This window comes from Malaya genurostris, chromosome 1 (genome assembly GCF_030247185.1).
Source record: "Malaya genurostris strain Urasoe2022 chromosome 1, Malgen_1.1, whole genome shotgun sequence".
NCBI lineage: Eukaryota > Metazoa > Arthropoda > Insecta > Diptera > Culicidae > Malaya > Malaya genurostris.
In genome coordinates this window covers 7,697,787-7,716,577 of record NC_080570.1, presented here as the reverse complement: position 1 = coordinate 7,716,577, position 18,791 = coordinate 7,697,787, and the positions used below count along the sequence as shown (strand labels likewise).

Here is an 18,791-nt window from a genome sequence, read left to right as displayed (position 1 = left end):
CTGCTTACCGAGTGGAACCCGTTAGATTGGTAGATCGAAAAACACATTAAAATTTATAATAGTAGAATTCTCAACGAATTCCAACCATCACCGAGAATCAATCGGAGCGCATTAGCGCTGGCAATAAAAATACATTCGATGTTTGAGGTATTCGAAGTTGAAACAATCGATTCGGTACCCCCTTGGGATTGATCCTAAGAAACATCAGAAGACGATGGGATTGGCCATAACCTTCACAAGCTATTGCCGGTAAAGTGGATCGAATCGAAAAAAAACACTTAATTTAATAATAGTTTTCGACGATCTAATTCCTGAGTTGTAGTCCAGGATAGCAGCAAAGCATATTGTTTTCAGTCAAAAGAAAAAAAACACTCACGGCATTAATCGCCAATAGAAATTCGTTTGCGTAAAATATTTGCTCAATCATGAAATTGTGCACCTCAAAAAATATACACTAAAAAATGATGAGCGCTGAATTGAATTGAGCAGATAGAAAAAAAACAACAGTGCGGTTTGTCGGTTACGCCACTTATCAGATTATATATCGGAATTCGGAACTGTTCGCTATCAGTCCTCCAAATATGATAAAAAATTCCCTAGTAGCTTTTAAACAAGCCTAAAACTGTTGAAATCCGTTGAGTCATTACCGAGAACTGTGAAGACTGAAAAATTGTCGAATTCGTCACTTAAGGAGTGTATCGAAAATAAGCTATCCACATATATTTGTGTTGTACGCATGTATTTGTGATGGTTTTTTATGCTCAGATCACAGCATGCTGTGCGTTTGGCTGTCAGCTTTCGTTTGTTTACTTGTTTGTGCGGTTGAAATTCTGCGTTTTCAAAATGTCGCGTATTGAAAAGGAAGCTAAAATTAAGTTTCTAGACACATGACTAAGTAAGAAGGGTATTACTATGCGAAAATTGGTGAAGCGGTTCGGAATTCATCATGACAGTGGTAAAACCTTCATTGATAAGTTTGGAGAACATTATTCTTTGGATGAGCTACCAGAAAGAGGTAGAAAACCCGCTTCTTCCAACCCGAAACTGGACCAGAAAGTGGTATCTCTAATCATGAAGAACAAATCAATGTTAATACGTGATTTGGCCAAAAAAGTAGGAACGAGTGTCGGAATAATCCAGCGTATAAAGAGACGAAATCACCTGGAGACCTGCAAGAAGCAGAAAATCTCGAAAGAAAGTGTATAATAGAAGTAGCGAGCAGCAACAAGGGCCCGGTAATTATATTCGCGTCTTTTGCAGTGTCCGGATGCATGCGTTTTGATGGACGATGAGACTTATGTAAAGGAGGACTCAAAAACCCTTCCAGGTCCATAATACTTTACTGTCGTCGTTGGGGAGGATGTGAGCGATGCGGACAGGTCGATTCAAGTGGAGAAATTCGGTCGAAAAGTACTGGTATGGCAAGCAATATGTTTATGTGGTTTGAAGTCAACCATTGTTTACACTACCGGAAATATAAAGGCAGAAATCTATCGACCTGAGTGACTCTAGAAAATATCACTGCCTTTATCTAAGAAACATAGTACACTTCCACTGTTTTGGCAGGATTTAGCCTCGGCTCACTATGCCAAAACCACTCTCAATTGGCTTGCGGGAAGGGGTATAAATTTCGTTGAGAAAAATATTAAACCACCAAATTGCCCTCAGCTTCGAACCAACGAACACTCCTTATATATCGTTAAACGATAGTACTCAAAAGTTCAAGCACCTCATAAAAAAATCCTACGCACAATTTGAGCAACTTCGGATATGGTTAATTGGTGACGGCTTAAGTTTTAAAATTTTTGATCTTGAAAAATCATTTGTTAGAATTGCATGAAACGTCAAAATATAGTGTCATCTCTAAAATAACTTTTTTTTTGAAAAAATCGGCTATCTGGGACTTTTTTTGAAACTACCAAAATTGAAAAAAAAAATTTCATGCCAAAAGTCTTAGAATTGCATGAATCGTCGAAATTGAGACAAATTCCTGCCTTTCCCATATAGAAAGGCTATGTAATCATTGTAAAAACCGACTTTTGAACGGAGGCCCGGAGGACCGAGTGTCTTATACCATTCGACTCAGTTCGTCGAGATCACAAAATGTTTGTGTGTACGCATGTGTGTATGTGACAAATAATGTCACTCGCTTTTCTCAGAGATTTCTGAACCGATTTTCACAAACTAAGATTCAAATGAAAGGTTTTAGGTCCCATAGATCGTTATTGAATTTTATCCCGATCCGATTTCCGGTTCCGGAATTTCAGGGTAATATGCACCAAAAAAATGGAAAAAATTGGATAGATGGCGTGACCGATTTTCACAAACTTAAATTCAAATGAAAGGGCTTATGGTCTCATAGCTCACTATTGAATTTTACCTTTAACGGAATTCCGGTTCTGGAAATACAAGGTAATATGTCCAGATCTATGAGAACATGCGCATTCAATTTTCTCGGAAATTTCTCAAACGATTTTCACAATCTAAGATGCAAATAAAAGGTCTTGAAATTCTTTAAAAAGTCTCCGAAAAGTTTATCCAGATCCGACTTTCGGTTCCGGTATTACAGCGCGATAAGTGAAAAATGTTCAATTTCATGAGTATTTTTTCAAAAATGATGGTATATATTAATAAAATTTACTGTTTGGTAAGCCTTGTTTGTTGGTGGATACATAAATATATTTTGGGACTACTTGCCCCGGTTTCCGCTTCCGAAAACACCGCTAATAGTGAAGAAAAGCTCCAAAAACTGAACTCACTTCGATTTCTCAGCAACGGTTAAACCGATTTTCAAAAATCATGATTCAAATTAAAGCTCTCAGTGTCTAAATTTTAAGCAGATCCGACTTCCGGTTCCGAAATTATAGGGCGATGAGTTTCAAAACATTCAAACGGTCATACAAAATGATGCAAAACCGGTACGTGCTGGTACGGGAGAAGAAAACACCACCACCTAGCATACAGCGTGCTTCGTTCAATTTTGTATAACGTGCAGGATTGCCACATCTGTATATGATCTTCGCAGAATCTTCTAGTAATTCTAGTTTTTTTTAAGTATAAGTAATATGCGAAAAACATCATTACACCACTAAGTGGATAAAAAAAGGTTTGAGATTTCCGAAATCGAAAAGTTGTTTAATGTCGAACGTCTTAGAATTGCAAGAAACGTGGAGATCTGGTTTAATCTAGTAAAAATTTCATGCATTTTTAAGACATTCGATAACAACAAAAAATTCGATTTTGGAAATTTAGAATTAGAATTAGAATTAGAGACCGCCCGTGTGTTGCTACTCCGTTATTGATCTGGACCAATTGAGATTGCAAAATGATTTTTTGAAGCAACATGTTTGGGAATAACACATTGTTTCACACTGTGCAAACTGTATTGAACCATGCATGCTGATCAATACCGACGCCGGCCACGTCCGAATGCAGATCTACTTGGGAGGGAAAGGATTGTTAGTTCGATGCATGTTGCTACTAAGAACCGAGGAATCCTCTGCATTCCCACATGCATCACAGGAGAGGATACTTTGTTAGTAAATGTTTTAATAATGTTATCATGTGTTTATTGCTCTGGGTAGCCGGCTACCAAGAATGTTTTAAAGTATTATCGTTTTATGTGTTACTTTGTGCTGGCAATATAATGCACGAAACAGTCAATCTCCGAAATTGACAAAACTCCGGACAACCGGCTGTCGAGTATGCAGTCACTCGTTTATGCATCTACCTTTCGCGTTTTTTTTTTAGTCATGCAAAAAAAAACACATGTAGATTGATAAAAAAAGGTATCATCTCACTGCTAGGTGGATTAAGTACGTTTTTATAAATGAAACTACGTGATACAAAATAAACGAGCGAATAGGATTTAAACAAAAAGTTGATTCATTGCATTGAAATATTCTAAACAGTTATTATAAAATCATTTTAAATCACCAAACAAAGGTCAACAGATTTCACACGCGTCTTGATTCTTTATTATTTCCGATTCTTTATTAATTTTATTATTTGAATTATTTATTGAAATTATTAATTGGTTATATTAGTTGATCTGGGCAGCCGGCTACCGAGAAAAATATTAATTTACTGTTTGAAATATTAATATCAAGTGTTTTTACTATGTATTCAAAATACCGATATATGTTATCTCTGTTATTAACTTTGTAATATAAACGGATTTGCGCAATGGTTGAATTTTATCATTCATTTTATAATCCTGAAAGACAACCAATAACATGGAAGAAGAAATCATTCCTAATAAAACTTTTCTCCGAAGCTAGACGGAAATTGATAGGTTGAATAAAGAGATGATTTAGTAAAATAGAGTAATCAGAAGTAAAACATTGAAAATATCTGATAACTGAAAGTAAAAAGAAACTCCTGCAATTGTCGCCTTTTACGACATGGAAGCAGGAACCCAGTGGATCTATTCTTGCTTCATTTTTTTCCGCCGGATTCCACACGGCATCTAGGCTGGTACAGTCCGGAGAGAGCTAATAGGTACTATCAATCTCCTAGTGGACCCCAGCCCCTCAAAAAATTCGATTTTGGAAATCTACAAAAAGTCCCAGCCGAGATAAAAAAAAATTTTTTTCGAGATAACACTAAATCTTGACGTTTAATCTAATTCTAAGACATTTGGCATCAAAATTTTGTTTTCAGTTTCGAAAATCTCAAAATTTTTCCAAATCTAGAGTCTTAGAAAGAATTTTTTTTTCGAAAAAAATAAGTCGAATTTCGTGTACTTCAATCGAGTTGAGAAATCAAAATTTCGGGTGAAGAAAAAAAAATTTGTCGGAGTCGGTTTTGGTTCGGATAGACGTAGTACGAGTCAGGGTCGGATTTAGGAGTTTGCACATCCGACCATCTCTAAACCCGACGGATGTGGGTCATGTTCGAATAAAGATTTTTATATTCTATTCGGGTATGGGTCGAGATTATATTGATGCAAAAAATCATTGGATTTTTGAGAAATAAAAATTTCGGGTAAGGAAAACCAATTTTCAGGTCGAGAAAAAAAATTTGTCAGAGTCGGTTATGGTTCGGGTAGACGTAGAACGGGTCGGGTTCGGATTTAGGATTTTGCACATCCGAGCATCTCTAAACCCGACGGGTGTGGATCAGGTTCGAACAATGATTTTTATATTTTATTTGGGTATGGGTCGTGATTTCATTGATGCAAAAAATCATTGGATTCGACCGAATCGGGTTAAATAAAATATTTTCAATCGGGCTTGAAAAATTGCTTTTGAAGTCGGTCGAATTTCCGCTCTGGTCAGGCTCAGGTTTAGAAATAAAATTTTTGCCGGTTCGGATACGGATAAAGATGTTTATTTTTTATCGGGTACAGTATCGATTGTGAATCACAAACTAAACTGACAAAGCTAATATGTTTTGCTGTGGTAATTCCTAGGAATGAAAGTAGTACTATCATGAAAATTGCGATTCCACCAAGCTTCTATAAACCTAAATTTTTCCACAAGATAATGGTTGCCATAGAAACACAATTATTTACCAGCTTGAAATTGCATTATCTCTGCCAGTTTCGGTGTGCATAGAATAGTATTTTCATCGTAGCAATCGCTGCCACATTCGAAATCAATGTCAACGCAGAGTTTTTCTTCTTCATCCATCAGTATCTTACTTCAAGTTTTCAATTCTCTCACACCACCGCTATCATGATGCAGCACTCTGTTCGAACCCGGTCCTCGACAAGTGATTACACACCCGACACCCATCAAATCAGCATATCTTCGAATATGAAATTTTTCCTACCACCATCCCGCATAGTCGGCCGTGTCGGTTGGGGACATGCAGCAACCCACAAAAAATGATCGATTTTTCCATCGACAAAACTCGTTCGAGTTTTTTTTTTCGTTCCGAAGCCTCCTGACTGTCAGTAGCGGGCAGGCAGAGGAGACACCCGGTGCATGCTGAGACGAAGGACATGGCCCTCGAAAAGGATGATAATCTGGGCTCAAAATATTAAATTCACATATTGTCGGATTTCAGCTTTCCTGTGGTGCTCTTTCGGCGGGAATAAAAAAAAATAGGCAGGCTCGGGTCGGTATATGATCCGACCCGGTTTATTTTTTCGGTGACACTTTTGTATTTGGATGGTGTGGTTCAGCGGTTGAGGAAAGGCAGGCAGCAGGCGACGAGTGATGATCTAAGCAATCGTTTTCGTTTGGCAAATTGGCAGGTTTCATTTTTTTTTTCTTCTCTTCCGGTTTCCTACTGCCATCACAAGACGATGTGTGTTGAGTACATTTTTATGCAAAAAAAAAATCATGTTCGCACCATCGTTGTCGTTGTAAATATCGTGTCAATGTGGGAGTAAATTTAACATCGTTTGAGTGATGATTTGAGTTTAAAATGACATCCTAGATGATGTCGTTTGCTGCTGAGGCAGAGTTTCCGTAAACCATTCGTCCTGCGCAATTTGTTTGAGGTCGTAAATCCTCATGCATCCTCGGCTAATCCTCACGATCCATGCTATAAGTGGCTCTGCTGATGCTGGGAGAAATGTGCGAACCAGGACTAAAAACGAGTACGAGACGTTTTAAGCAAATATTTGACGGTTTGGCAGTAAATGACGTTTCATGATTTGGAGCTGCCGCCTAACGATGACGGTCGGGGAGAGTAAAAAGATGGGCAGAATTGTTCAAACAAAGCGGTAGCTCGGTTGGGTGCAGTGTGATAGAGGCTCCAAAAACAATGAAAATAAACTCCGTCATGTTTGCAATAAACCATTGTTGACGTCATTATTGTTTTTAATATGTTTGATGGAAAGCCACATTCATATTTCAAAAATAAGAATAATCTCATTTAGCGCATGACATCCCGAAAAAAAAAACCAATCGATAATGTCTATTGATCCAACCAACAGTGGATCAAACAACCAAATTCTGCATGGGCTTTTGTACGACGTTTAATTTAATATGATTGTATCGTAAAAAAAATTCCATCTAGTAGGCACAGGACTGATACAATTTATAACCGAATAATATCGGCGCCCTTGTCATAGGTTTTCCTCTAGGGTGTGGCGGAGCACTGAGTTTCCGCAAAAAAAAATTAATCTGTGTTAAATTGTAGGCCTTCAAACAAAAAAAGAAGCATCGCTCGCATGTGATTTTAATTTGATTTATCGGCAGTTCGTTTGAAGCTTATTGGTTCAATAGAAATGATGTATGGAATTTTTCTTTTTACTAGAAAACACGTGATCGTTGCGTGCGAGTATTTTTCGAATGGTCTTCGAAGCGTTAAAAATTAACCATCAACCACGCGTTTCCATTGGAGCTCTATGAGAAGGAAATGCATGGTGCTCAGTTCTAGTAATTATGCACCATGCGTGTCCTAATAGAACTTCTATGGACCTTATAATAGCTTTCAAACGAGTCGAAGTCTTTTTAGAATTTATTTAATAAACTGTTATTCTCTGACGAGTCTAAGACGAAACGTGAAGATAATGAAATCTCCGAGAAATTTAGGAACATTAGACTAGGATTTGTCAGTTACGTGACATAATAAATTAAATCTCTCGAACGAGAAATGTTTGCCACTATCAAACTAGATCAATGACCCCGTTATAGTTTTTAAGTAAGCCTAAGTTTATCGAAATTCACTGATCATCAGACTACATCTATTACCTAAACAGATAACAATTATTCTAATGACATATTTTTCTTAAGTATAAGAAAAATGTGTCATATGGATTATTATAAACTATTGATGCAAAATATGAGGAGGTTTTATGCCTGCTGGAGAGCAAGTTTGACAGAAACTAACTCAAGTGGGCTTTTTCTTGCTCCCAAATAAACAAATTAACATCATTATATACTAAGGTCTTTTTTACGCGGGGGATATGTACAGCGCGAAAAATCGCGTAACTTCGGAAATCCGCACAAAAAATCCGCAAAACTTAGGAAATTTTTTTTAATGCCAAATGTCTAAGAAATGCAAGATACGTCCATATCTGGTTTAAGGAGTGTATTGAAAATAAGATATCCACAAATTTTTCTTTCAAATTATGATAGAAAACGATATTTTATTCAAACTAAAAATTGATCCTTCATTGTACGAGGGTAAACTTCAGCATAATGAAAACCAGATGAAATTTATGTTATTCCTTCACAAATTTTCGAACTTTTGATCGAACGCTCTTCATCAAGTTCCGGACATATTGGTGGAATAATATATTTTTCTCAACGAAATTTATACCCTTTTCTGCAAGCCAATTGAGAGTGGTTTTTGCATAGTGAGCCGACCCTAAATCCGGCCAAAACAGTGCAGGTGTACTATGCTTCTTATATAAAGGCAGCAATCTCTTCTGGAGACACTCAGATCGATAGATTTCTGCCTTTATATTTCCGGTAGTGTGAAAATGGTTGACTTCAAACCACGGGAACATATTGCTTGCCATACCAGTACCTTTCGACCGTATTTCTCCACTTGAATCGACCTGTCCGCATCGCTCACATCCTCCCCAACGACGACAGTAAAGTATTATGGACCTGGAAGGGTTTTTGAGTCCTCCTTTACATAAGTCTCATCGTCCATGAAAACGCATGCATCCGTGCACTACAAAAGACGCGAATACAATTTCCGGGCCCTTGTTGCTCCTCGCTTCTTCAGTTCTACACTTTGCTTCGAGATTTGCTGCCTCTTGTAGGTCTTCAGGAGATTTCGCCTCTTGCTACGCATTCCGACACTCGTTCCTGCTTTTTTGGCCAAATCACGCACACTGATGTCTTTTTTATGCGAGTTTACGTACCGCATAAAAAAACGCATACAAAAAACCGCATAATTCTGAAAATGCGCATAAAAAAAACCGCATAACTCTGAAACTTCGCATAAAAAAGTCGCTTAAAAAAAACATTAGTGTATTGACATTTTTTTTTGTTTCGATTATAGAGGTCTTAACCTTAAGGTCATTCGCCTCTTCGGGCCAGAAAAATTTTCTGACCCTATGTGCGGGATTGGGAATCGAACCCAGGTGGGCTGCGTGGAAGCGCATCGACTTACCCATCACGCTGTACCCGTCCCCGTATTGACATTGATTTGTTCTTCATGATTAGAGATACCACTTTCTGGTCCAGTTTCGGGTTAGAAGAACCGGGTTTTCTGCCTCCTCCTGGTAGCTCATCCAAAGAATAGTGTTCCCAAAACTTATTAATGATGAATTCCAAACTGCTTCGCCAATTTTCGCATAGTAATATCCTTTTCACTTAGCGATGTGCCCAGAATCTTAATTTTCACTTTCTTTTCAATACGCGACATTTTAAAAAAGGCAAAATTTCAACCGCACGAACAAGTAAACAAACGAAAGCTGACAGCCAAACGCACAGCATGCTGTGATCTGTGTATAAAAAATCATCACAAATACATGCGTACAACACAAATGTATGTGGATGGCTTGTTTTCGATACACTCCTTAATCTCGAAAAAATTAAAAACCGCGTAGCTTCGAAAAAAAACACGTATAAAAAGAACTCAGTGTATTTCCCGAACCGGAAGTGACAGCCATTGGAACTTTAAACTTGATCAATGACTCAGTAGTCATAATAGGTCTAAAATTTGTTAAAATCGGTTCAGCCATCTCAGAGCAAGGTGAGCGGTTAAAAAAAAGTGTATTTTGTCGCTTGTGTCACTTATACCATTATATCTCCGGCCATACAATTGATTTCCGAACATGATCAATGGCTCAATGGTAGCCTTCAAACGAGTTTAAGTTTGTTCAAATCGGTTCAGCCATAGCAAAAAACAATTGAGCAGATATAAAAGTGAATTTTGTCGGTTGCGTCACTTATACCATTTTTTTTCAAATAACTATTTATTGGAATATGAGTTAAAATTAAATTATTAAGATTTAAATTGGGTGTTCAGCCACAAGTGGTGACTTTTCAGCCCTATTATATATATGATTTGGTTATTACCATGAGGACATCATTTGCTTTCGCAATTCTGAGATTTTTGTGTAGGGAAAATTCTAAACCTACTTGTATTGTGTAATGAGGAAAAGGAATAGTTATACCATTATTTCTCCGAAACCAGAAGTGACAGCCATTTTATCTTCGAATTTGATCAATGATTCAAATGAGCTACAGTTTGTTGAAGTTGGTAAAGCTCTCTCCGAGAGAATTGAGCGGTAACAAGATTTTTTGAAAAGTGCACACACATACATACACACATACATACATATATACATAGACATTTTCCGATCTTTTGACCGGCACTCTGTAGGCCCCTCAGTATCGAATTTCATTCAAAGATTTTTCTCACCGCTCAATTTATCGAAGATTTCTGAACGGATTTCCACGAGCTCAGGTTCGTTTGGAAACTACTACTGGGTCATTGATCAAGCTTGAAAATCAAACAGCTGACACTTCCTGTTCCTGTTATACAATGGTATAAGTGACGTATCCGAAAAAACAGCACTTTATTTATATCCACTCAATTTTCAATCGATTTTGATGTTCTCGTATGAAGGCCATTGATCAAGTTAAAAAATCCAATGTTTGCAACTTTCGGTTCCGGAGATTGAATGGTTTAAGTGACGTATCCAACAAATCGCACTTCCGTTCTATTCGTTGAAGTCAATTTTCTCGGAGAAGACAGAAACTCCTTGAACACTCAGAAGCTCTCTTGAAAGCTAGTATTGTGGAGTATTGATCAAATGACAGACACACTCGACTTTGGTGATATAATAGTAACAATGACGTAACCGACAATATGAGTTCAACGGAATACGTTTGTCATTTCCCTGAAATTCGATTAGCCGAAATTCATTTTACTGAGTCATTTGGCCGAAAACCTCTTCCCCGAACGAATTTTTTCGACTAACCATGCATTTAAGTTAAAATTTTCGGGGTAATAAACGGCCAAACTTTTGCCAAAGAATTCAGCGTACCGGTTTCCGGTAAAATGAGTTGTTACAGAAGTGAATATTGTAACAATAACAATTCTGAAGCTACCATGTGGAAGATGGAAAAATGTGCGCTATTGTTGAGGACACAACTCGCATTGCAGTGAGCTTGACATGTAGCGCGAATTTCGAAAATTAATCTAACTCGCATAAACCTGAAGCCAAGCCGGTTGTTCAACCTTACTCAGACGTCCATAGCTTACGAGAAGCATCAAAATCGTTCAGTTATTTTTCTACGAACCAATTAGCCTCTAGCTAATGGAAATGGAGTAGTGGACATAATTTGGATTAGGCGCCGAAAATCAATCATATTACCGATTCAACGATGCGATAAGGCCCTTTCCACTATTCTCCACTCACTTCCTAGCCGACAGTCGATGCAAATTTTCAATCGTGCTTGGGTTTTTTCCTTCTCATGAATATTCCGTTTTCTTTTTTCACTTTCATCGAAGTAGGGGGCAGCAACCCAGCTCTTATCGCTGGAATTTATCGTTGGAAAGTGGCGCCTCACCGCAGGAAACTCGTTGTAATCGAAACCAAGGAAGGCAGGCAGAGCTTGAAGTGCAGCCTGTTTCCCGGGGAAGAAGTGGGAAGGTCAAGTAACTTCGATTGAGTTCCTATCAGATGTAAATATGAAACAGTCGGACGGAGAGCGATAGAACATCAAATTCCACCTCCGCCATCGCCGCAAATGAGTGCGATGCCAACGTACAATCATTCGAGTACATAATTCCGAATGTCAAAGCAGTAAAAGGTAGCATGACTTTGCCTATTCGGGACCAGGATGAGAAGGGCGTCGATAAAGACTTCAAGACTTCAAGAGATGCTGTCTCTCCATTTGCCAGAGGGCTAGTCACGCACCGCGGGAAGCTAACAGCAGGCCCCATTCACAAGATAGAAGACGAAAACGTCGATTTCTTTTTTACATTTACACTCTCTTCAACCCTCCCTCCATCCACTTCTCGAACAGCAAACCTCGATCCTTGCCAAACTAAGAATGGATGTGAACAGCGATGAGGCTCTGCTACTGTACTTCGACCGAGGGATTTTATTTTTAGATGGCTACCGAAGAAACGGTAGTCGGATTCTGCATCGTAGCCGATGTGCCTTTTGTCGAGATGCTTTCGCGTGTGCATACAATCGGGCGCGCCATTTGCGAGTGATTATCAACTGCGAAGGTCAGGTTGGCTCGTTCGTTTGTCTGGTCGTTTGCGTTGTGTTCAATTGGAACAGCGGGAAATTGGTTGCAGATGATTTTGAGTTATTTCTTTTTATCAGAATCCGCACAATGGCTCACAGGATGGCGTTTGGCAGGGCTTAGAAACGACGAAGCGGACTGTGAGAAGTTAGTGTCATTATTTTCAGCATCTGTAAATTAAGATGTCAATTCTTCAGCTTGGAAGCTGCCATCCATGAACTACGGTATTTTATTGAAAGGATTCCATTCTCAATGGAAAAGATTTTTCTTACAGAAACATGTGGTTATTGGGAGAGGTTTTACTACGTAATGCTCATTTTATGTTACATGGTCAACAGGCGGGTTAGTTTGAACGACTTCGCCGCAAATGTTGGCTATAATTTCTAGATGAATAAATCATTCCTACTTAGACGGTTTTCTCACACGGAGAAACAATAAAAGTTAACCTTCGAAAAGCAACCAGCAAATTCCATCCCACGAGTTAAATAGCGCCTTTTTATGTACTAGATTCGGAAGAGTTCTGAATAGAATTCTAGACACAGAAACTCCACTACCTCAGGAAAGTAAACACACACATCTGATTTTTCAATCATTCCTTAATGACTACTCCAGGAGACTTCGAAAGGAGGGCTTAACGAAAGCGTCAATTGATTTATGCACAAGCTTTAGGTTCAGAATCCACGTCTAGACTTCAGATCCAATATTTAGTCCTAAAATTTAGGTCAGAAACCAGCTGCAAAATCTAGCTCCAGACTTCTTATCAAGAATTCTAGTTAAGATTTCAGTTCCAGGATTCTGGTTCAGATTTAAAATTTAGTAACAGAATCCAGATCCAGAATTCAGCTCCAGAATGCAGGTCCAAAATACAGCTACAAGGTTCATGTTCAAAATTCAGTTTTAGAATCCAAGCCAAGAGTTCAGGTCTAGGACGCAGATTAAAGATACCAGGTTCAGAAATCAGAATTCAAAATTTAGTTCTAGAATTCAGGCTCAGAATTTTCTAGAGTTCAGGTTGTAAAATTCAGATTCAGAAACCATCTGCAAAATCAAGATCCAGAATTTAGGTCAACAATTCTGACTCAGTTTCTAAATCCAGATTCAGAATCTAGCTTTGGACTAGATTCTGAACCTGGATTTGGAGATTGCGGGAAATTTCCTTTCACATCCAACGAGTCTATATTCAGTATTAGGCTGCAGAATTCGAGTGCAGAATCCAGACCCTGGATTCCGGTTCCGGATTCAGATGCAGGCTCTAGCTCCTGAATTCAGATCCATAATTGAGTTTCAGAATCCAACTCCAAAAGCTAGATCCAGGATTTATGTTAAGAGTTCTGACCCTAAACTTCTTAGGTTCTTGAATTCTGGTCCCGCATCCAATTTTAGAATTCGATCCCAAAATTCTGAATCCATATAAAAACTTCATGCCTGGAGTTCAAGTCCAGAATTTAGTTCTAAAATTCAAATTCAGAAACCAATCTGCGAAATATAGTTTCAGAGTTCAGCTCGGATTCTGGGAATCGCGGGAAAATTCCTTTCACACCCAGCAGGTTCAGAATCCAGATCCTGACCAAGGGTGTTTGTCCCGAATTTAGATCAAAACCATAGTTTTTGAGTTTAGGTCCAGATTTTCGTGTCCGAATTCCGGTTCAGAATTCAGTCCCAATTTTCAGGTTCAGAATCCAACTCCAAAGTCTAGGTCCAGAATTCATGGTAAAAATTCAGATCTAGAGTTCTGATTTCAGTTCCAGCAATCATTTTCAGAATCCAGCTCCAGATCTCAGATCTAGGAATTAGGGGCAAAATTCATATTGAGAAATTGGTTCTAGAATTCCGATTCAGAATTGAATTTCGGTTCAGAATTGAATACCAAAATTAGGTCTTAGTCCAAATTCAGGTCCAGAATTCAGTTTCAAAACTTTAGAATCCGTTTCAAGAGTTAGACTCCAAGATTCAGGGGCAGAATCAAGACCCAGATCCCGTATTCTGGTTCTAAATTCAGGTCTAGAATACAACTTCAAAATTCATGTCTAGAGATATGGTTCAGAACTCAGTACTAAAATTCAGATTCAGGAAAAAAAAACTGCTAAATCCGGGTCAAGAATTCTGAATCAGAATTCAGCTCGGAATCCAGGTTCTGAATTCAGCTTAGATTTTAGATAGCGGGAAAATAAAGAATTAAGGTTCAGAAATAGGCTTCAGAATGAAACTGCAGAATCCAGGCCCTGATCCTGATCCCGAATTCGAGTCCAGAATCTAGGTCCAGAGCTCAAGTCCAGCTACAAGGTGCTGAATTCGAAGTTAGAATTCAATTTCAGAATCCAGCTCCAGAAAACAGGTCTAGAGTTCAGGTACAGGATTCAGGTTCAAAATTAAAATTCAAAATTTAGTTCCAAAATCAAGGGCCAGCTCTACGTTCCAATTCAAGTCCAGAATTCGTCTTCAAGACTCTTGTTCAGAATTCAATTAAAATATTAGCCTGCAGGTCCAGAAACCAGTCTGTGGATCTGAATTCAGGTCTAGAAATTAGTCCCTGAAATCAGATCCAGATACAAGATCCAGAATTTAGTCCCAAAATCAGATTCAGGATCCTAAGGCCATAAACTTTGGTCCAGAATTCATGTCAAAAATTTAGGTTTAGCAATCAACTCCAGAGGTCAGGTTCAGATTTCGTTTCCAGTTATAAATTGTAGTACCAGAATCCAGGTGCAGCCTACAGCTACAAGATATTGAATTCATGTCCAAAATCCAGGTCCATAATTCTAGATAAGAGTTCAGCTTTGAAACAAGGGCCAGGCTTACGTCCAAATTCAGCTTCAAAACTTCAGCCAAGAATCCGATTCCAGAACTCAGGTATCGGATTTTGGCCCCAAATTCAGCACACAGTTTCTGATTTCAAGTCCAAAATCCATTTTCTAAGTTCAGTCCAAAAATTCAGGTTCAGAATCCAGCTCCAAAATCCTTCTCCAGAGTTCAAGTCAAAAATTCAAGTTCAGCAACCAGTTCCAACATCCAGGGCATTTAAAAAATTATTCTGTTTCAGAATTCAGTTCCAGAATCCAGATTAAGAATTCAGCTAGGATTCTAGAGATAGCAGAAAAATATATTTTCCCAAGTTCAGAACTAGAATCCCATTCCTGAATTCAGTTTCCAAATTCAGAACTAGAATCCAGTTCCTGAATTCAGTTCCTAAATTCAGGACTAGAATCCTAGTTTCTGAATTCAGTTCCAAAATTTAGGTTCAGAATCAAAATATCGAGTTCAGATTCCAGTTCCTAGACACAAAGAATTCACTTCCTCAAAGAAGTAAACTTGGACCTTTAATTTTTCAAATTTTCCTCAACAACTGCTACAACGTAAATTGTTTTATGCACATGCTTTATTAACTAAAAACACTGAACACTGATCACTTGATTTACAAGATACTCGGAGTGTTCTGAAAGTATCACTCAAAGCTTTTAGACTTACAGAAAACCAATTTGCGATGTGAACGATATGAAGAATGCTAGTGTACTCAAAGAGTATCAAAAACAAATGCTATTTACTTTACATTTACAAAATACAAATAATAAAATTAAAAAGAATGCACTGCTTCAAGGATGTAAACTAGCACCTCTAATTTTTCAACCACTGCTCCAAAAGACTTCGACTTGGGTTAAACACAAATGTCAGTTATTTTATACACATGCTTCAACTGAGGGCGGTTTTGAGCAGAGTATTATTATTGAATTCGAATGATTTGAAATATTCCCTACAAAAAATTACATTACTGCGGAAACAAATGATGTTCTGTTGGAAATAGCCAAATCATAAATATAATCGAACGTCTCCACTTTTGACTTAACATTTGAATTTAATCCCTATTACAATAAAAAATGTCTCCAAGAAAAGTCAAAGCTCACATTTTAGACTTGCAGAAAAGCAGATATTAAATGAATTCACTTCCTCACGGAAGTAAGCTTGCACCTCTAATTTTCCAACTATTCCTAAAAAACTGCTCCAAGAGAGTTGGATTCGTCCAACGTCAAATGTTTTATGCACAAGCTTCAAACGATTTTCAACATGATATATTATTGGATTTGCAAGGTGCTTGGAGTGTTCTGAAACAAACAGCCAAAGCTCGGATTTTAGACGGGAAAATTCCTTTCACAACCAGCGACGGTTGCAATTTCAACAGTGCATCACTTTTCCCACAGAATATCAGAAACAAATTCTATGTTATCTACCTTTCAGCACTCGAACACACACTCGCACACATACAAATACACGATCGCACATTTTGTATTTTCTGTTCGGTATAAAGAGAAGGGAAGGTAAAAAAAATACATCCGACGATATCCGTTCAGCCTGGGAACTAAAGGCTTCCCGTACTGATTCCGTTTTCTGTTGAACCTCCAGGAAATCGATACCCTGATCACCCTCGCACGCGTCGAGGCCTCCTTTTTCAGTACCACCAAAGAAAGGAAAAACAAACTCTCGATGCCAGGATCAGGATACAGAAAAAAGAAGAACTTTCAGAGTGGGTACGTGTCTCGAGCGCAGAAAATGCTCGCTACTTCCGTTCTACTTATCGGTGTCGTCATTCGATAAGTGATAGCGCTATTTTGTTGGCCGTCACGTCCAGTCACGTGACAACGATCTGAACCTAACTGACTAACCAGTTAGTCGGAACAGATTTGCCACTAGGTACGGTTCTGCTTCCCAGTTTGTAAGCGGAAATTACCAACACAAAATTATGAGCTTTGATACCCAAAATGTACTTTTCGTGGAATCGAATTTATATCATTTGCCCAGACTAGTTTTGAATTTTGAAGATAGTTTCTTCTTTCATGGCCGTTACTGTAGCGAATCAGAAACAATGGTAGAGACAGAGAGAAAAAAAACAACGCAAGCAATATCCCATCCATTCACAGCGTCCATGTTTCCGGAAATACCGTAGCAACATACACGGAAATTCGCACATCCATGCACGTACACACAAACGAACACACACACACACACACACACCCGATTACATCCACGTGACGTGACGAGTCCCGGGTGGGTGTAGTCTCTTCCGTCAACGGGCGAGTTTACATCGCTAAATGAGTGGCGGTGAGTGGTTGGGTTTGGTTGGTTGGTTCGGGGGTTGCTTGTTTTGTGTGATGTACGCTAACAGGCAGCTTTACATCTCTCATCTCTCTAAGGACACATGCACTCCGCACTGGGCCCGTAGTTATTATCCTGAGCACAGCGTCGCAGAGTAAAAAATATAAGAAAAAAAAATACTTCACCCACTGCACGATCCAACAGCTCGGAAAGAAGGAGTAAAATACTCAAACCACACCACTTTCCATCAGTTTTCGCAGATTTCTCTCTTTTGCTTCTTTTCGAATTCCCTCATCCTGTCGGGGGTGAAGCGGATAATGAAACTTCAGCTTTCGGCTGACGGTGGCTGGATGTTCTTGATACTGTGAACCCACTTTACCTTGCTTGTTGCCATGATAGATTTTTTTTTCGAGCAGTCGAACTGAACTGCCAGCAAAGTTCTACCAAAAAGGCTTCTTATGATTGAGTGCGCCAAGAAATTTCCATAATGTATAGGCTTGTAAACCTGTCCGTATCAGGGGTTGCGCTGCAATTGGAAATACCACAGAGAACAGATGTGTAGAGTTTTCAATGTGAGTAAGAAATTCAACTGTCGCTTTGAAAAGTCACCTACAGAGGCGCTTCGAGAAGCCCTGCTCTCTTTGGGAACACGTTGAAGCTTCACTTTTCCTCAAATCTCATCCAAAAATCACGCAAACATTTATGGTTCACCTACTTAATGGATGAACGATGACTCGTCAGACACTGCCACAGATGTCACGATAAAATCATGGAATAGAATTTGTATTGAAGTTACCGATTCATGTTTGTTATTGCCATGAAAGTTTTTATGCGTACCTGCTTCACGAGGCCGATTAAGCCATTTTTTAATAGTTGAAAAAAAAACTTTTTTTATTGGATCTCGTTTTCACCCTTCTGCATGGGGGAAGGGAGATTCTATTTTTAACCATCATTCCAAAAAAAAAACAACATGTAATCAGCTGATTATCGTAGGCTACCAGAGATTTACAAGGATGTCTCCCGTCCTGACCAAATACAACGTAAGATGGAATCGCCTTATGTAGTCGCATACGTAATGCTCGCACGCTATTAAGAATACCGGGAACAAAATTAATAACTTCTATGGCACTGCGTTTCCTGCTGGGTAGGTATAAAAAGTAAAAACTTTTTTTTACGCGGTTTCCAGATTTCCGAACTATTGCGGTTTTTTAACGCGAGTTTTCCAAGTTATCCGGTTTTTTTGTTTAGTCTTAGAAATACATAAAACGTTGAGATCTAGTGTTATCCCGATTTTTTTTAAGTTAACTCTCTGACTCTTTCTGAAATTTTCTGACACTCTCTGAAATTTTCGTCTTTTTTCCGAAAATAATATTTATAGATTACATCAGATCACGACGAACATGAATCGGGATCTAGAATCCAGTTTTACATATATAATCTAGACCCAGAATCCAATACCTGAATTCAGATTCAGAATTAAGCTCCAGAATTCTGTCTGTGATCCCAATTTCTGGTCCAGAATCCAGATTCTAAACTCAAGTTCAGAATTCAGCCGTAAAATTCAGGTTTAGAATCCAACTCCGA

General features: G+C 38.5%; 2 protein-coding genes across 10 annotated transcripts in view; both read right to left on the bottom strand.

The window, feature by feature from the left end:
• Positions 1–18,791, bottom strand: part of LOC131431200 (cubilin) — a 229,885-nt gene that overhangs the window by 123,495 nt on the left and 87,599 nt on the right. The window lies entirely within an intron of this gene.
• LOC131431249 (uncharacterized) overlaps positions 1–18,791 on the bottom strand; it is a 54,907-nt gene that overhangs the window by 14,797 nt on the left and 21,319 nt on the right. The window lies entirely within an intron of this gene.